At 46.0% G+C, this 17782-nt stretch overlaps 1 protein-coding gene across 2 annotated transcripts in view; it reads left to right on the top strand.

Annotated features, from left to right (window-relative positions):
- The window catches only part of CARM1 (coactivator associated arginine methyltransferase 1), a 53933-nt gene that overhangs the window by 15950 nt on the left and 20201 nt on the right, over positions 1-17782 (top strand). The window lies entirely within an intron of this gene.

The raw sequence follows: 17782 nt of genomic DNA on the forward strand, positions 1-17782 counted from the left end.
CTTCTGACTTCTCCAAGCCATCACTGATTTAAGATGTTTGGTTGTCTCTAGTGCAGGGGCCCTTCTCAAGCCCGTGGTCAGCCCAGGGGTCCCGAGGGACAGGCCTGCCTGGCATTTCTGAGGGTGTCACCCACCACGAGCAGCTCCAGCAGTCTCCCGAATACAGCAGAGAAGCCTGTGGCCTGAGTAGTACTGGGCTGCAGGGGCATTACCTAACCCAGATGTCAACAGGAAACCTTGAGGGGGGGAGTTACTGCCCCCCAGATGGCTGCCTGTCTGACCAGGAGACTGTTCCATCCTCAGCCCTATTCATGCACTGCTCCACAGTCCTGTCACCCTGTCACTGGATGACTTTGGAAGTGATTAGCCTTCATGGGAAACCTGTATTCTCCCAGCCCCTCTTGGAGTAGATTTAACTGTTTGACTTTGCCAGCTGCCTGTAAATTGCCAACGCTGGACTCAGCATTGGGCCAGCAAAGGTGGCTGTGTTGAGTTACTGTGAAATATTTTGAAAGGAATGAAGGATAACATGGTAAACACTGTGTGCTTCCACTCTTACCTTAAGAAATAAAATGCAGATAGAATGAAGGACCTTCCCATCTTGTCTCCTCCCAGGGAGGTAACCTCATGTTCCCCCAATTCTGGGGGGAGGGTTAGTTACCCTTTACCATGGGCCATTTTAACGTGGCCTAAACTAAATGAAGGTGTGCTCAAGCATGGTGTGAGGCTGGTGCCTCTCTCAGCCGAGGCCATTTGTCCCTGAGGAGCACACCTAGTCTGGTCTGGGCCTAGCATGGCTTTGTGTCCAGAATTCTCTCTGGGTCTTCTTCTCTCTACTGTTTACCTCTGGTCTTAGGGACACGGGGGCCAACAACACCTGCTGTGTGCCCTTGGATCTTGGGCTGGGCAAGGGTGTGTTAGTGCTATGACAATACTGAGCAATGAAATATTTTTCCAGAAATGAAAGCTGAGGATTTGGTGAGGGTCCCCTTGCTTGCAGATGGCAGAGCCAGGATTCAAACCCAGGGCTAACTGATTCCAGAATCAGGGTTCTGACAACTACCTTGCCATGTGGCTTCCCCTGCTGGGGGAGAAGGGCTTTCCCAGGTGACAACTACCTGGAATGCAGGTCTGCTGCCCAGGCTTAAAGAAACCTGAGTCTCTAGTGTCTCTGGGCACCCTGACCTGGCCAGCCACTGCCCCTCCTCCATCACACCCACTAAGAGGGGGTGGTGTGGGTGCAGGCCTGCTCTGAGGGAGCCAGTGACTGGAGGCTGAGATACTGGTGTGCTCCATCCTCTAGCTCTAGTAGGACTTAGGTCATAGGGCCTGAGCCCTCACCATCTGCAGCCTTTTCCCAATCCCCTTATCCAGCAGGATTAGGGGGGAGGTGCACCTAGTCAGACCTGCTCACTTGGAGGAGGGCCCAGGAGATGTAATGATTGCCTTTTTCTGGTTATCTTTTGTGTCTGTGGTAAAAATCCCAACCCCTTAGGGCAGTGGTTGGCAAACTGCAGCTCGCAAGCGGCAAGCCGGGTTTGCCGCTCTGTTGACTAATGAGTTTGCCGACCACTGCCTTAGGGTATAACTAAGTCCCTCTTTTCCTCCCTCCGGATCATGGCCTGTCCCCATACTAGGTCTTCCGGTGTGGCCTTCCTGCAGTGGTTTTCAGGCATATACAGGAATGTGTGCATAAATCTCTCCCTGGGACCCCACTGTGCTTAAAGTTCCTCAATTTCAACAATGGGAAGGCAGGTGGTGGGATTGGTTATCAGGCCCTCCACATAGATTGTCATCTCATCCTGCGGGCTGTGTCATGATCATCATTTGACAGATGAGGACATTGAAGCCCCTGGTCACACAGCTGGAGAACGGCAAGTTCAGCCCTGAACCGTGGTCTGCCTTGATGTCCATCATCTTAACCACTGCTGCCCTTGGTCTTCCTTACTGGATGGTCAGAGAATGACCTCTTCTCTCTCCTGGCCATGTGGTGCCACGCCACACAGAGGGAAGTTTTCAGTGCCCACAGTTTGGAACTTGATCGCTGCCTTCAGGGCAGTGGGGCCTGTGCTTCTGGTAGATGGGATGTTCTTCCAGGATTCGAACCCTGCATCAATGTGGGCCTGGCTTGGTGTGATTGTCATCACCTCCCCGAGGCAGTCTGTAATCTGCATTGTACCCCCCACGTCTGTGTGATCAGACCCTGAGTTCCTTCCAGCCCCTCATATTCTATCTCCTTACTGGTATACCATGTGCCATCAACCTCCCATTAGTATCTGAGTGTGGGAAGGCAGGGTCTGGCATCCTGTTCACTGTTGGGGTCCCTGGTGCCTGCACTTGGCACACGATGGCTATGGGCAGGAGCTGCCCATGGGCCCTGAGCAGAGGGAAACCGCTGACCGGGGTTGGGAAGAGCGCACCTTGAATTTTAGAGTTGTTTTCCTCTAGAAGGTGAAGAGCCCATATTTTATTTGGCAACAGGAGGCGATTTAATAAAAGACCTCACATTTGGACAAGTGTTTCTATTCCCCCAACCCTCAAGTCTGCCAAAATAAATAGTTTTAATTATTCCTCGTTTGGTGGCTGTAACAGTTTTCCTACTAGAGAAGCAAGGACTTGAAATTTGGCCTTTTTGTTGTTCTTCACCAGAGCTGGTGGCTGCTTTCCTGTCTTGCCTTCTACCTCCTTGTTCTCCACGAGGGAAAGAACTTCCCTCATTCTATTTATTTATTATTTTTTGAAATTGATTTTTACAAAGAGAGGAAGGGAGAGGGAGAAACATTGAAGTGAGAGTGAAACATCGATGGGCTGCCTTCTGCACACCCCCTACCAGGGATCGAGCCTGTAACCTTGGCATGTGTCCTGACCAGTCATCACACTGGCAAACTTATTGGTGCACTTGACAGTGCCCAACCAACTGAGCCACACCGGTCAGGGCAGAAATTCCCTCATTTTGCATGAGGATGGAAGGTTCTGTTGGAGGAGAGTTTAACTCCAGGTATTTGTCCTTGTTCCACTGCGTCCCTCTGATCCAGATCTGTCCAGCCTGAAGGGCTTGAAGCCCCCCTGTTTGCTTCATTACTCTCCAGAAGCAAGGGGGAGGGCAAGGAGGACAGTAGGGGCAGAAAGGTTACTGTGCAGGGCCACCCAGTACCCAGTGTTTTTGAGCAGCTAAGTGACTTTCCCTAGGCCATGTACATGGTCAGGGGCTGGGTGCCTGGTCTTACATACCAGCTACTTCCTGCACTTAGGGAAGGGGCCCCGCCTCCCTGACTGCATGCCCTGGGCCTCCATGCAGTGCCTTTCACATGCAGAGCCTTGGGTCTGTTCAAGGAGGGTGTTAAATATGGAGTCACCCTTTAATAGGTGCTTGTCCAGGAAGTTCTGGAAGACCTCTAAGAGAAGGTGACAGGGATACTGGGGAAGAGAGGAAAGGTGCTTTGGGTCCCAGGAGCTATGGAGAGAAGTCCTTCTGCCCATGGTCTGGTGGATGACAAAGGTCAGCATGGCATGGCTGGGGTGATGGAGTGGTGTGACAAGGCTGTAGACATTGGCAGCGGCTCATGGGCCCCTTAAGGAGTTTTGACTTATTCCAGATGGCTCTGGGAAACCATGAAGGAGTGTAAGCAGGGCAGAGATCACAGCAAATCAGCTGTATTAAAAACCATGACTCAGCCCGGCTGGCATGGCTCAGTGGTTGAGCGTTGACCTATGATCCTGGAGGTCATGGTTCGATTCCCGGTCAGGGCACATGCCCGGGTTGCGGGCTCGATCCCCAGTGTGGGGCGTGCAGGAGGCATCTGATCAGTGATTCTCTCTCATCATTGATGTTCCTATCTCTCTCTCCCTCTCCCTTCCTCTCTGAAATAAATAAAAATATATTTTAAATAAAAAATAAAAACCATGACTCAGAGGTGACTGGAGGAGGCTCCTCCTGTCCCACAGGACCACTGGTAAGTGCCCCTGAGACAGGTGTTAATGTGTCTGCCTTTTCCTGAGGCCACCAGCTCTTTTGAGGCATTCCTGGGTGCTGGCTATGGGGTAAGGAATGGGTAAGAGCAGGGCATTTCCTTGAAGCCAGAACAAGGGAGCCCCCTGTGTCTCAGGCTCCCCCAGATTCTGCTGCCTGGATCCCAGGGTTCTGTCCAGGGAGCCAACGAGGTTGGCTCTGTGGTGGGCAGGGAGCAGGGAGCAGGCAGTCTGTGGCCTCTAGAGCTGCCCCTTTCCCAGCCCCCCTCATCTCCTGGCCAGCAGCTCTTCTTTCCTGTCTCTCTCAGCATGTTGTCTTGCTGCTGCCAGTGGCTGTGGAAGCAGCCAGACTTCAGAGCCACACATACACTGGGGCCTCTTTTTTTAAAAATATATTTTATTGATTTTTTTTTTTTTTTTCCAGAGAGGAAGGGAGAGGGAGAGGAAGAGGGATAGAGAGTTAGAAACATCAATGAGAGAGACAACGATTCAGCTGCCTCCTACACACTCCCTACTGGGGATGTGCCCGCAACCAAGGTACATGCCCTTGACCGGAATCGAACCTGCGACCCTTCACTCCACAGGCCGATGCTCTATCCACTGAGCCAAACTGGTTAGGGCACACTGGGACCTCTTGCACCCCTCAACAACCCTCCTGCAAATCACCTGGCTTGCCCAGGAGTCTGACTTGGCAACTTCCCTGGGTCACAGCCACACTGTTTTGATCACTTTCATTCTCCCTGATGTACCCTTCCAAGGAAAATCATTCCTCCTCTGAGTCTCACAGTGAATACTTGGAATACTTCTGATTACCAAGTATGTGTGTGTGGGTTGCTTCCCACACACCGAAATGGGTGTCCTATAATTCAACTCAGTTGTGACACTACCTCCCTGGAGATAGGGTCAGATCCCACAGGCTAAGGGTTGAGTCCCACAAGATTGACTCTCATGCTCTGCACGCAAATAGTAGGTTTAGGTCAGCGTTCGCCAACCTTTCAGATCTTGTGGACCACCAGTGGTCCGCAGACTACTGGTTGGCAACCGCTGGTAGGTGGTCACCTGTGCTTCTGAGCAACCAGCTTATAGATTGGGTTTTCCCATGACTCCGTCCTCAGGTTTGACATATCTGCTAGAGCAGCTTACAGAACTCAGAAAACATTATACTTACTAGATTCAGGTTAATATAAAAGGATATATAACTCAGGAACAGCAGATGGAAGAGGACAAAGTGTGTGGTAAAGGCCACAAAGCTTCTATGCTCTCTGCCCAGGTGTGCCACTTGCCCCAAATTTCCAGGTGTTCACCAACCTTAAAGCTCTCAGAACCCAATCCTTTTTGAGTTTTTATGGAGACTTTATTATGTAGACCAGCCGTGGGCAAACTATGGCCCGTGGGCCGGATCCGGCCCCTTCGGCTGTTCTATCCGGCCCGCGGAGCCGAAAGAGTGGAGGGTTCTCTTGCTCTCCCCTCCGCTCCTTCACCAGCAGCAGTGTTAACATGGCAACGTCGGGAAACACGGCCGCAGCTCCTTCTGAGTGGGCGGATTTATATCCGCCCGTTCAGTAGAAGGAACAACCTCTCAATCTTCCAGAGGCTCCTTGTAATGCCCGCGGACGCGTCCCCCGACATCACCTGGGAATGCGTAGACACGTTATCGTGGTGATGTAGGGAGACACGCCCCTGGAGAGCACAGTATCAGAGCATTAGCTAAAAAGGAGACCAACAACACTGTTCCCACTGAAGTTGATGTTTTAAAGACCAAAAACCTTTCAACCCAGTCTACATTGCCATCTACATCTACGTCCCGGGCATAATTTGGAAGTTGCACTAAAGAAAATGTTTAATTTACTGTTTACACATTTTGTTCTTTTCTATTTGTTTTAGTTTTAAATTATTTTATTATATTTAAGTTTAATTTGAAAGGCTTTTGTACCTTTCCTTTGTTAGGCAATTTTATTTTGCCTTTGCCATCTTCAATATAAGGTATGTTATTGTGCTATGATTCCTCCATTTTTTGAAGTTTCAAATTATAATAATTAGTGTTTACATTCTTCTTGTTAAAATGTTTGAAATGAATAAAACTATTGAAATAATAAAAAAAAGGACCGTACCCTTTTATGTAATGATGTTTACTTTGAATTTATATTAGTTCACACAAACACTCCATCCATGCTTTTGTTCCGGCCCTCCGGTCCAGTTTAAGAACCCATTGTGGCCCTCGAGTCAGAAAGTTTGCCCACCCCTGATATAGATACTAGGTGTACTGGATAATAATGGTAGATTTTGTAATCAAAGAAAACACGATAATTTCAAGAGAAACATCAGAAGTGCTGTTTTCAAAGTAATGTCCATCACTAGCTACACATTTCCCCCATCTTTCAGGTAATTTGTGGATACCATCCCAATAGAACTTCCTTGTTTTGAGGCAAATCATTCAGAGACCCAATTTTCCACTTCTTCATACGTTTTGAAGTGCTGATCAGAAAGTGCGTGTGCCATCGATCAGAACAAGTAGTAATCTGAAGGAGCAAGGTCTGGTGAATATAGCGGGTAGGTTAATACTTCCCAGGCAAGATCTTTCAACGTGTCTTTAACTGGTTTTGAAGTGTGTGATGGTGCATCATTATGAAGCAAAATTACTTTGGCCCATTCTGGTCGTTTTACAATCAAAGCATTTTTCAAATTGATTATTTGTTTTTGGTAGCGATCAGTATTAATGGTTTCACCTGCTTTTAGAAGCTCATAATACATCACACCTTCCTAATCCCACCAAATGCAGAGCATTGTCTTCTTTCCGAAGTGATTTGGCCTTGCAGTCGATGTTGATGGTTGACCTGGATCAACCCATGATTTTGTGCGTTTGGGATTCTCAAAATAAATCCACTTTTCATCACCAGTCCCAATTCAATGCAAAAAAGACTTTCTTTCGTGCCGTTGAAGCAACATTTTACTGATGACTTTTCTGTTTTCATTTGTATTTCATTCAGTTGATGCGGCACCCATTTTCCTTCCTTTAGGATCTTTCCCATTGCTTGTAAACAATCAGGAATTATTTGCTGAGCAACATTTAATCTTTCTGCAAGTTGTTTTTGGTTTGACCCGCATCTTCATCCAATAATGCTTGTAATTGTTGGTCTTCAAATATTTTCAGTTGACCTGGACGTTCTTTGTCTTTTACATTGAAATCATCACTTTTAAAGCGTTTAAACCAGTGTTCACAAGTATCTTGAGATGGAGCATGTTCACCATAAGCTTCCCAAAGTATACGATAATTTTCAGCAGCACTTTTCTTCAAAATAAAGTAATGAATTAAAACTTCCCACAAATGCCCTTTTTTGGCACGAAATTCGACATTTTTTTTTTGAAATTCGACATATTTAAGCATAAAAATATGATGTTAACACCTTCAGCAAATTTGACATATGAAATTTTGAAGCTTGCTGTCAATACAACAAAATAGCATACATATCAAATCACATATATATCAACATATGTGTAACTCCATCTATTGAAAATAATCCGCATTATTAACTGGTACACCTAGTAAAAGGCTAAGCAACCATCCGACTGTTCGACAAGTAGCCATGATGTGCAATGACCACCAGGAGCAGATGCTCCGACCAGTAGCTATGACATGCAGTTACCACCAGGGGGGCAGACGCTCAATACAGGAGCTGCCGAGCTGCGGTGACTTGGCAGCAGCAGTTCTCGGGTGACCAACCCCGGAACCAGAGAGGAGGGAGCCCGATTCTGGAGTGCATCACCCAAGAACTGCCCTCTTGCAATCTGGGACCCCTGGGGGGATGTTGTAGAGCTAGTTTCAGCCCAATCCCCTTAGGCCAGGCCGAGGGACCTCACCTGCCAGAGGAACCCTGCTCACTCCGCAGATGCCCTTAGAACTGCAGCGCTGCCCCAGGTGCAGCTGGCTGGAGAGGGACTGTGGGAGGTTGGCTCCAGGGTGTGTCCACCCATCTTGCCCAGTCCCGTCCTGCCGGCCACCTTCTAATTAATTTCCTTTCAATGTGCACGAATCTGTGCACTGGGGCACTAGTCCTATATAATAAAAGCCTAATATGCTAAGTATCTGGTCACCCATTCAACCAATCAAAGCGTAATATGCTAAGGATATGCTAAGGCCGCTCAACTGCTCGGTATGATGTGCACGGACCAGGGGGCAGACATTCAACTGGTTGACCAGTTGCTATGACATGCACTGACCACCAGCAGTCAGACACTCTAACCAGTAGGTTAGCTTGCTGCTGGGGTCCGGCCAATCGGGACTGAGCGAGATGGGCTGGACACGCCTTGTAGCCCTCCCATGGTCCCTCCCCATCTGGCTGACCTCCCATGTCCATCCCCGGCCCCGATTGTGCACCGGTGGGGTCCTTTAGCCTGGCCTGCGCCCTTTCGCAATCTGGGACCCCTTGGGGGATGTTGGAGAGCTGGTTTTGGCCTGATCCCGCAGGCCAGGCTGAGGGACCCCACTGGTGCACAAATTTGTGCACCGGACCTCTAGTCCTTTATAATAAAAGGGTAATATGCAAATTAACCTTAATAGTTGAATGACTGGTCACTGTGATGTGCACTGATCACCAGGGGACAGATGCTCAATGCAGGAGCTGCCCCCTGGTGATCAGTGTGCTTCCACAGGGGGAGTGCCACTCAGCCAGAAGCCGGTTCATGGCTGGTCAGTGCAGTGGCGGTGGCGGGAGCCTTTCCCGCCTCTGAGGCAGTGCTAAGGATGTCTGACTAACAGCTTAGGCCCGCTCCCCGTGGGCCTGAGCCGTTAGTCGGACATCCCCTGAGGGCTCCTGGGCTGCCAGAGGGATGTCTGACTGCCAGCTTAGGCCCGATCCCCCGGGGAGTGGGCCTAAGCCGGCAGGTGGACATCCTCCGAGGGGTCCTGGACTATGAGAGGGCGCAGGCCCGGCTGAGGGGACCTCCCCTCCTCCCCCGAGTGCACAAATTTTCATGCACTGGGCCTCTAGTATATTATAAAATCCCAGGCCCAGCCATTGTGGCTCAGTGGTTGAACATCAACCCAGGAACCAACAGATCACCAGTTTCTGGGCTGGTTTCAGGGCTCGATCCCCAGTATGAGGCCTGCGGGAGGCAGCCGATCAATGATTCTCTCTCATCATTGATGTTTCTATCTCTCTCTCCCTCTCCCTTCCTCTCTAAAAATCAATAAAAACATATTCTTTTAAAATCCCAGTATCACAGCCACCTTTTCTCTCTCTCTTCCATGTGCTTTTTCCTCTTACTGAAGAATTTGTTCTTAATCTTTTTCCCAGGTGGGTCAAGGGCTACCTCTAGGTACCCACCATGGCCCTGTTCCCCAGACCTCAGTGCCTCTCACCTGGGATCCTCATAACTGCCACATGGCTAACCTCACCTCCTCTGGGATGGGGATGGTTTCTCTACTGCTCAATGTCTGGTGAGCAAAGTGAGAAAGTAGGTGGAGAAGGGATAGGAGAGAGAGGGAGAGGGGAACTGCATGTACAAAGACCAAGAACTGGGGAATGGAGAGTCTATGAATGAGGGGTACAGGCCTGGACTGCCAGTCCGAGAACTTAGACTGCTGAAACTTTTGAAAGCATGTAGGAATGCGGGCCAGCTTAGGCTTTTTTTCTTTTGGTCAGATATTTACTGAGCACCTCCTATGTACCAGGGACTGGCCTGTGGGTGGCATAGCTGTGACTCTCACAAAAGGCTGGCTTCACAAGCTTTGGGTGCCACTGAGGTCAGGTTGCCCTCAGCCCCAGCTTCCCTGGCCCAAGCCCAGCCTCTCTGGGTGTAGCCAAGCTTTACTCAGTCACAGGTCCTTGTGGTTGTCTGCTCTGCCCTGGGTTGCAGGGGATTCCTAGGGCAAATGGTCAGGTTGCCAGGCTGCTTTGCAAACAGAGGCCCTCACTGGGTTGCTCTGGCACAGCCAACGGATTGGCTTATCTACTGCCCCAGGAGGGGTGTGGGCAAGGGCACCATGCCAAGGTTTGGGGTTCCTTCTTGGGACTGCTTATAGCTGGACTTAGGAGTAACTTGTCGTGAGTTCCCTGTGGGTGGGGCATGGCTGTAAGCCTGCAGCAGTGCCCTGCCAATATGCTCTTCCCTCCCGCCCCTGGTTAGGAGGCTGGCCATGCCCTACCCCCACCAGGAGGGTGGGACCTGGCTCCTGAGATGTGAGGCAGTTGGGCAGAACCTGCCCTATGGCTTGGGGAGCCCTCCTCCAGGGCCTGGCCCTGGCCCAGTGCTCAGACTACACAAGAGGAGAGCAGGGGGCCCAGTGAACACCCGTAGGCCCTTTATACCTATTCCCCTGGGAATATTCTTTTTCTGTTGAGATAAAATTCACTTAACTTAAACCATTTTAAAGTGTACAGTCTAGCCCAGGGGTGGGCAAACTTTTTGACTCGAGGGCCACAATGGGTTCTTAAACTGGACCGGAGGGCCGGAACAAAAGCATGGATGGAGTGTTTGTGTGAACTAATATAAATTCAAAGTAAACATCATTACATAAAAGGGTACGGTCCTTTTTTTTATTATTTCAATAGTTTTATTCATTTCAAACATTTTAACAAGAAGAATGTAAACACTAATTATTATAATTTGAAACTTCAAAAAATGGAGGAATCATAGCACAATAACATACCTTATATTGAAGATGGCAAAGGCAAAATAAAATTGCCTAACAAAGGAAAGGTACAAAAGCCTTTCAAATTAAACTTAAATATAATAAAATAATTTAAAACTAAAACAAATAGAAAAGAACAAAATGTGTAAACAGTAAATTAAACATTTTCTTTAGTGCAACTTCCAAATTATGCCCGGGACATAGATGTAGATGGCAATGTAGACTGGGTTGAAAGGTTTTTGGTCTTTAAAACATCAACTTCAGTGGGAACAGTGTTGTTGGTCTCCTTTTTTAGCTAATGCATCAAAGTCTGGAGTTAGTTTTGTTGTGGCTATTCTCAGGATAGATCTGAGGTGTTTGTCAGTTAAGCTGGATCTGTGAGGGGCTTTGTTGATGTTCATGACGCTAAATGTCTGCTCACAAACATAGGTTGACCCAAACAGCACCAGTATCTTCTGTGCCATCCTCCGGATGTTTGGAAAAGTGGCTTCATTAAGTGAAGCATAAAAGTCTCTTAGTTCAAGAGAGCTGAATTTCTCCTTTAGGACAAAGTCAGACTGAAGATCGATGAGTTCCAGTTGTACCTCTTCTGGTGCTGTTTCAGGGTTTTGTGACAAAGGACAGGCCACCAGTTGAAGTGACTGGTCAATTTTTTCAACATCAGAAAACTGACGACAGAATTCTGCATGCAGGTCATCCAGTGATTTGCTGTATTTCTTCACATTTTGGATGGTCTCTGTGTGGCTAGTGTGGCAAAATGAGTGAAGACTTTGTCTGAAATTTGTCTGGAAAAGAAAATCAGCTTCGATTTAAAGGCTTTCACATTAGTGTACATGTCATGTACATACTGATCTTTTCCCTGTAGCTTCACATTTAGCTCATTCAAATGTGAAAATATATCTACAGCAAATGCAAAGTCACACAGCCAATTCTTGTCACTCAGCTCAGTAAATTCGTCAGACTTCCCCTTTAATTTCAAAAATGCACCAATCTTTTCTTTGAGCTCCCACACTCCCTGGAAAACTTTGCCCAAACTCAACCAGCGGACACGAGAGTGGTAAAGTAAGTCGTGGTGATCCGCATCAGTTTCCTCCAGAAACTTAATAAACTGACGGTGCTGAAGTCCCTTTGCTCGAATGAAATTAACAAGCTTTACGACTGGATTAACAACATGATAAGTTGTAATATAGACTTGCACAATGATTCCTGGTGAATAATACAGTGAAGAAAAATAACATCTTGGTTAGGGTTCTCTTTCACTTTATCCTGAATTCTTTTTAGCAGTCCAACATTTTTTCCAGTTAAATTTGGAGATCAATCTGTCATGACATTAGCAAGTTTACTCCATGGTAGCTTCATTTTCTTGATGACAGTAGACACCGGTTCATACAAGTCCTCTCCCCGTGTTTTTCCTTTCAGTGGCTCCATGGCTAAAAACTCCTTCGTAATTTCAAAATTGTCACTAATCCCTCAGATAAAAATTAAGAGCTGAGCAGTGTCCTTTACGTCATTACTTTCATCCAATGCTAGTGAATAAAACGTAAAGAACTCTGCCTTACTATTTAACTTGCTGGCCAAGTCTTCATCAATCAGTTCCACTCAGCGAGTCACTGTCCTGCGCGATAAGCTGAGTTTTTCAAACTTGCCTTTGCTCTCTGGACACAAGAGACCTGCTGTCTCTATCATACATTCTTTCAAAAACTCGTCTTCAGAGAGAGGTTTGCTAGCTTTTGCTAATTTGAATGATAGCATAAAACTTGCTTTGGTAGTTGTCTCTTGAATTGCAGTTTGTCTGTGAAAGACATTTTGCTGAGCCTATAATTTAGCCATCAACCTCTGTGCAGTAGCCTCCCATTCTTGAGGTGACTGATTGCTAGCATAGTTGCCATGCTTTGTGGCAAAGTGACGGCTGAGATTGTACTCGTTGAAGACTGCAAGTGTTTCCTGGCATATCAGACATACCGGCATTGATCGGACTTTGGTGAAAAAATATTTTGTTGTCCACTCCCTCTTAAACACTTGGCATTCACTGTCCACTTTCCTTTTCTTTGGTCCACTCATGTTTAATATTGGGCCAAAACCAACAGTACCATTCTCTTATTAAATTCTTTACTAAAATAAGACAGTAAAGTATAAAAACAAGTGATTAAATTTGCTCTATAACATTTTTGGTCTTCTAAAAAATATATATATAACAAAGTCATCTGAAAAAGTTCAGACATGGGACAGAGGCACACCCTGACCATAGAGAACAACCCCTTTCCTCCATAGGAAACCTGTGTATCTTTCACACAGGCCCTTTGTTTATGGTAACACACATAGCTGCACATTGCTGTGTCTTCCAGACACACTTGTATGGGAGGTGCTAGGACAGTGCCATACATGGGTAACCAGTAGTTACCACTAGCACTTCCGTTACTGGCAAAAAACAGCCACAGTGCACGTAGTGTGAAAGAGCCCATTATCAATGTCAGATTGCATCCACTGGACTCTATAAAAACAACCAAGTGCCACTTTTAAATGCCCATTGCAACAGTTTTTCTTATTAAAAGCTGGAAATGGCAGGATATTTATATATATACCCCTACTGTGACTGCCTGGCAGAGCATTACAAAGGAGAAAACCCAGCATCTGGTGATGTCCATAAGTACAAGACTTCAGGCTGTCATTACCAGGAAAGGGTTTCATCCAAGTATTAGATATGAACATTTGATTTTCAGTTTTTCATTTGTCCAATTACTTCTGAAATTAAGCGATTTTGTAATAAAATCTTTAGTTCATCACATTTCTATACAATCTTTTTGTTCAACCCACTGAATTAGGGTTCGTTCACACTAGCCATGCTGCCATTGAAGTGTGGTGCAGTACTGCAATTCAGCGCAGCTAGGGTTAATGCAGGGTACACAGGTTTCCATCATGTTTGCGTTGATGCTAATGTGCAGTGGTGCATGTTAACACAAATGCCCTGTAGCACGCATTTTTACAGGCGCAAGGGGGAGAAGCAAACGCAGCGCAAAATGCATTTGTTTTGCCGCTAACACATGGTTAGTGGCCACGGTAGCGTTACTGATACCGCATCCGTATCAGCAAAAAAAATGCAGCCGCAGCATGGCTAGTGTGACATGTCCTCTGTGTGTCTTTTTCCCTGCTGCGTGCATCCGCAGTGGGAAAAAAAAACTGCAGTGGATACAAGCCCTAAAAGCTGAAAGTCTTTGTTGTTTTATTAACAAGTCATTGTGATGTACAGAATGTGGGAACAGGAAAAAATTGTGTTTGAGTAGAGCTCTTAATCTTACCTCAGAAAGGCTCTGAATACTGTGCTCTCCAGGGGCGTGTCTCCCTACATCACCACGATAACGTGTCTATGCATTCCCAGGGTGATGTCGGGAGATGCGTCTGCGGGCATTACAAGGAGCCTCTGGAAGATTGAGAGGTTTTTCCTTCTACTGAGAAGAAGGAGCTGCGGCCGTGTTTCCCGACGTTGCCATGTTAACACTGCTGCTGGTGAAGGAGCGGAGGGGAGAGCAAGAGAACCCTCCACTCTTTCGGCTCCGCAGGCCGGATAGAACAGCCGAACGGGCCGGATCCGGCCCGCAGGCCATAGTTTGCTCACGGCTGGTCTAGCCCGAACCGGTTTGGCTCAGTGGATAGAGCGTCAGCCTGCGGACTCAGGGGTCCTAGATTCGATTCCAGTCAGGGGCATGTACCTTGGTTGCGGGCACATCCCCAGTAGGAAGTGTGCAGGAGGCAGCTGATCGATGTGTCTCTCTCATTGATGTTTCTAACTCTCTATCCCTCTCCCTTCCTCTCTGTAAAAAATCAATAAAATACGTTTTTTAAATAAGTGTACAGTCTAGTGGCATTTAGTGCATTCCCACTATCGTGTATCCATCACCTCTATCTAGCACCAAAATATTTTCATCAAGCCAAAGAAAACTTTGTATTTATTAAGTACTCATTCCCCATCCTCCCTCCTCCCAGCCCTTGGCAACCACCAATTTGCTTTTTCTCTCTATGGATTTGTCAATTCTAGATGTTTCATATAAATGGAATCATATATATATGTGACCTTTTGTGTCTGACTTCTTTTTTGTCAGGCATAATGTTTCTGAGGTTCATACATCTTGTAGATGTGTCAAGGCTTTATTCCTTTTTATGACTGAATGATACTTTGTTGTATGGATGGACCACATTTTGTTTATCCATTCCGAAGTTGATGAACATTTGAGTTGTTTCTTCTTTTTGGCTACTTTGAGTAGTACTACTTTGAGGGTTTGCATACAAGTATTTGAATACCCTCTTTCAGTTCTTTTGGGTCTATAACTAGGAGTGGGGTTGCTGAGTCAAATGGTAACTCTATTTTTAACTTTTTGAGGAATCACTGAACTGTTTTCCACCATTTTCTGTTGCTGCCAAGCAGGTTATGAGGGTTCCAATTTCTCCAAATTCTTGCCAATACTTATTTTCACCCCCACTCCTTTTTTTTTTTTTTTACATTATAGCCATCCTAGTGGGTGTGATATGGTGTCTCATGGTGTTCTTAAAAAAAAGTTTTTTTGTTGCCCTAGCTGGTTTGGTTCAGTGGATAGAGCGTAGGCCTGCAGAGTGAAGGGTCTCAGGTTCGATTCTGGTTAAGGGCAAATGCCCAGGTTGTTTGATCCCTATTAGGGGGCATGCCTGAGGCAGTTGAGCAATGATTCTCTCTCATCATTGATGTTTCTATCTCTCTCTCCCTCCCCTTTCCTCTCTGAAATCAATAAATATATATTTTAAAAAATTTTTTTGTTTATTTTATTATTTATTTTTGTTAATCCTCACCCACGGATATTTTTCCATTGATTTTTAGGGAGAGTGGAAGAGAGACAGAGAGAAACATTGATGTGAGAGAAACACATCAATTGGTTGTCTCTTTCTAGGGCCAGGGCCTGAGCAGCCTGCAACCAAGGTATGTGCCCTTCATCGGGATCGAACCCGGGACCCTTTGGTCCACAGGCCGACGCTCTATTCACTGAGCCAAACTGGCTAGAAATGTTTTTTATTGATTTTAGAGAGAAGAAGGGAAAGGGAGAGAAAGAGAAACTGTGATGTAAGAAACATCAGTTGGCTGCCTCCCATACGCACACTGACCAGGGTTCCACCCACAACCTGGGTATGTGCCCTGACCAGGAATCAAACCCGAAACCTTTTGTTGTACAGGAGGATGCTTTAACCAATTGGGCCATACCGGCTAGGGCTCATAGTGGTTTTGGTTTGCATTTCCTGATGACTAATGTCGTTTTATTGGCTTGTTGGCCATTTGTATGTCTTCTTTGGAGAAACCTGTCCCTTCAAGTCCTTTGCACACTTCATTTTTCTTTTTTTTTTCTTTTTTTTTTTTTTTCAATCCTCAACTTAGGCCATGCTTAGAGAGAGAGGGAGAGAAACATCAATATGAGAGAGAAACATCAGTTGGTTGCCTTTCATATATGCTAAACTGGCAATCCAGGCATGTGCTCTGACCGGGAATCCAACTGGCAATTTTTGGTGTACAGGATCAAACGCAACCAACTGAGCCACTCTGGTCTGGCCCTTGGCACATTTTTTAATTGGGTTGTCTTTTTGTTGTTAAGAGTTCTTTATAGCCCTGACTGGTGTGCTTAGTGGTTAGAGCATATCTCTCTCTCTCTCTCTCCCCCTCTCCCTCCCTCCCTCCCTCCCTCCCTCCCTCTTTCCTGCTTCTTCCCTCCCTCCACTCTCCCAAAAAAACCAATGGGAAAAATATCCTTGAGTGAGGATTAACAAAAAACAAACAAAAAAAAGCTTTCCATTTTGACAAAGTCCAATTTATGTAGTTTTTCTTTTGATGCTCTTGTTTTGGGTGCCACCTCTCGAAATCTTTTGCCAAATTCTTTGTCAAATTATGAAGATTTACTCCAGTGTTTATTTTAGAAGTTTTTTAATTTTCACTCTTATATTTAGGTCATTAATCCACTTGTGTTAGATTTTGGGGATGGTATGAGGTAGGGCTTCAACTTCATTCTTTTGCATGTGGAGATCCAGTTATCCCAGCATCATTCATTGACGAGACTATTTTCTCTCCACTGAATGTTCTTGGCAACCTTGTTAAAAATCAGTTGACTATGAACATAAGGGTTCATTTCTGGACTCTAATTCTATTCCATTGATTTATATGTCTGTCCTTTTGCCAGGACTATTCTTTTTTTTTAAAATTTCTTTATTGATTAAGGTATTACATATGTGTCCTTATCCTCCCATTACCCTCCCCTTCAGAGTTCAGCTGAAGGAAGCAGAGGTGCTACTTCCTGGATCCTATGCCTGTCCCTCCACTCATGCCCTCACCCCCCTGTTGTCTGTGTCCATTGGTTAGGCTTATATGCATGCATACAAGTCCTTTGGTTGATCTCTCCCAGGAGTATTCTGTTTTGATTACTGTACCTTTAGAGTAAGTTTTGAAATCAGGACGTGTGAGTCTTTCAACTTTGTTCTTTTTCAAGACTGTTCTGGTGATTCTGGGTGATGGGGAACATTTTGCCACATTTTACTTGTGCTTCTCTGTTACAGATATTTTGTTGTTGATTTGATGAGCCACTCCAAAGCAAGTTGTAGATATCACAAGAATCCACTTCAAGTTCTTCCATGTTTGTCTCTCTTTTTTAAATATATAGTTTTATTGATTTCAGAAAGGAAGGGAGGAGAGAGAAATAGAAACATCAATGATGAGAGAGAATTATTGATCAGCTGCCTCCTGCAGGCCGCCTATTAGGGATCGAGTCTGCAATCTGGGCATGTGCCCTTGACCAGAATCAAACCCAGGATCCTCCAGTCCACAGGCCGATGCTCTATCCACTGAGCCAAACTGGCTAGGGCCCATGTTTGTCTTCTAAGAGTAAGGGCATTCTACAGAACCACATTGCTATCATCACATCCACATCATTTAAAATAATCACATCTATAGTTCACACTTATGTTTCCCCAGTTGTCCTTTATAGCTCCTGAAAAATTTTTCCTTAGTTCCAGTCAAGGGTCATACTTGGCATTTGATGGTCACATCTCTTTAGTCTCCCTCCTTCTGAAATAGTTGCCAGCAATTTTGGTATTTCCTGACATTGGTCATTTTGAGACCAGGCAGGCTTTTTTTTGCAGACTGCCTTGTGATCTGGCACTGTTTATTGTCCCCTCGAA

The sequence above is a fragment of the Plecotus auritus genome (assembly GCF_963455305.1).
Source record: "Plecotus auritus genome assembly, chromosome: 6".
Classification (NCBI taxonomy): Eukaryota; Metazoa; Chordata; class Mammalia; order Chiroptera; family Vespertilionidae; genus Plecotus; species Plecotus auritus.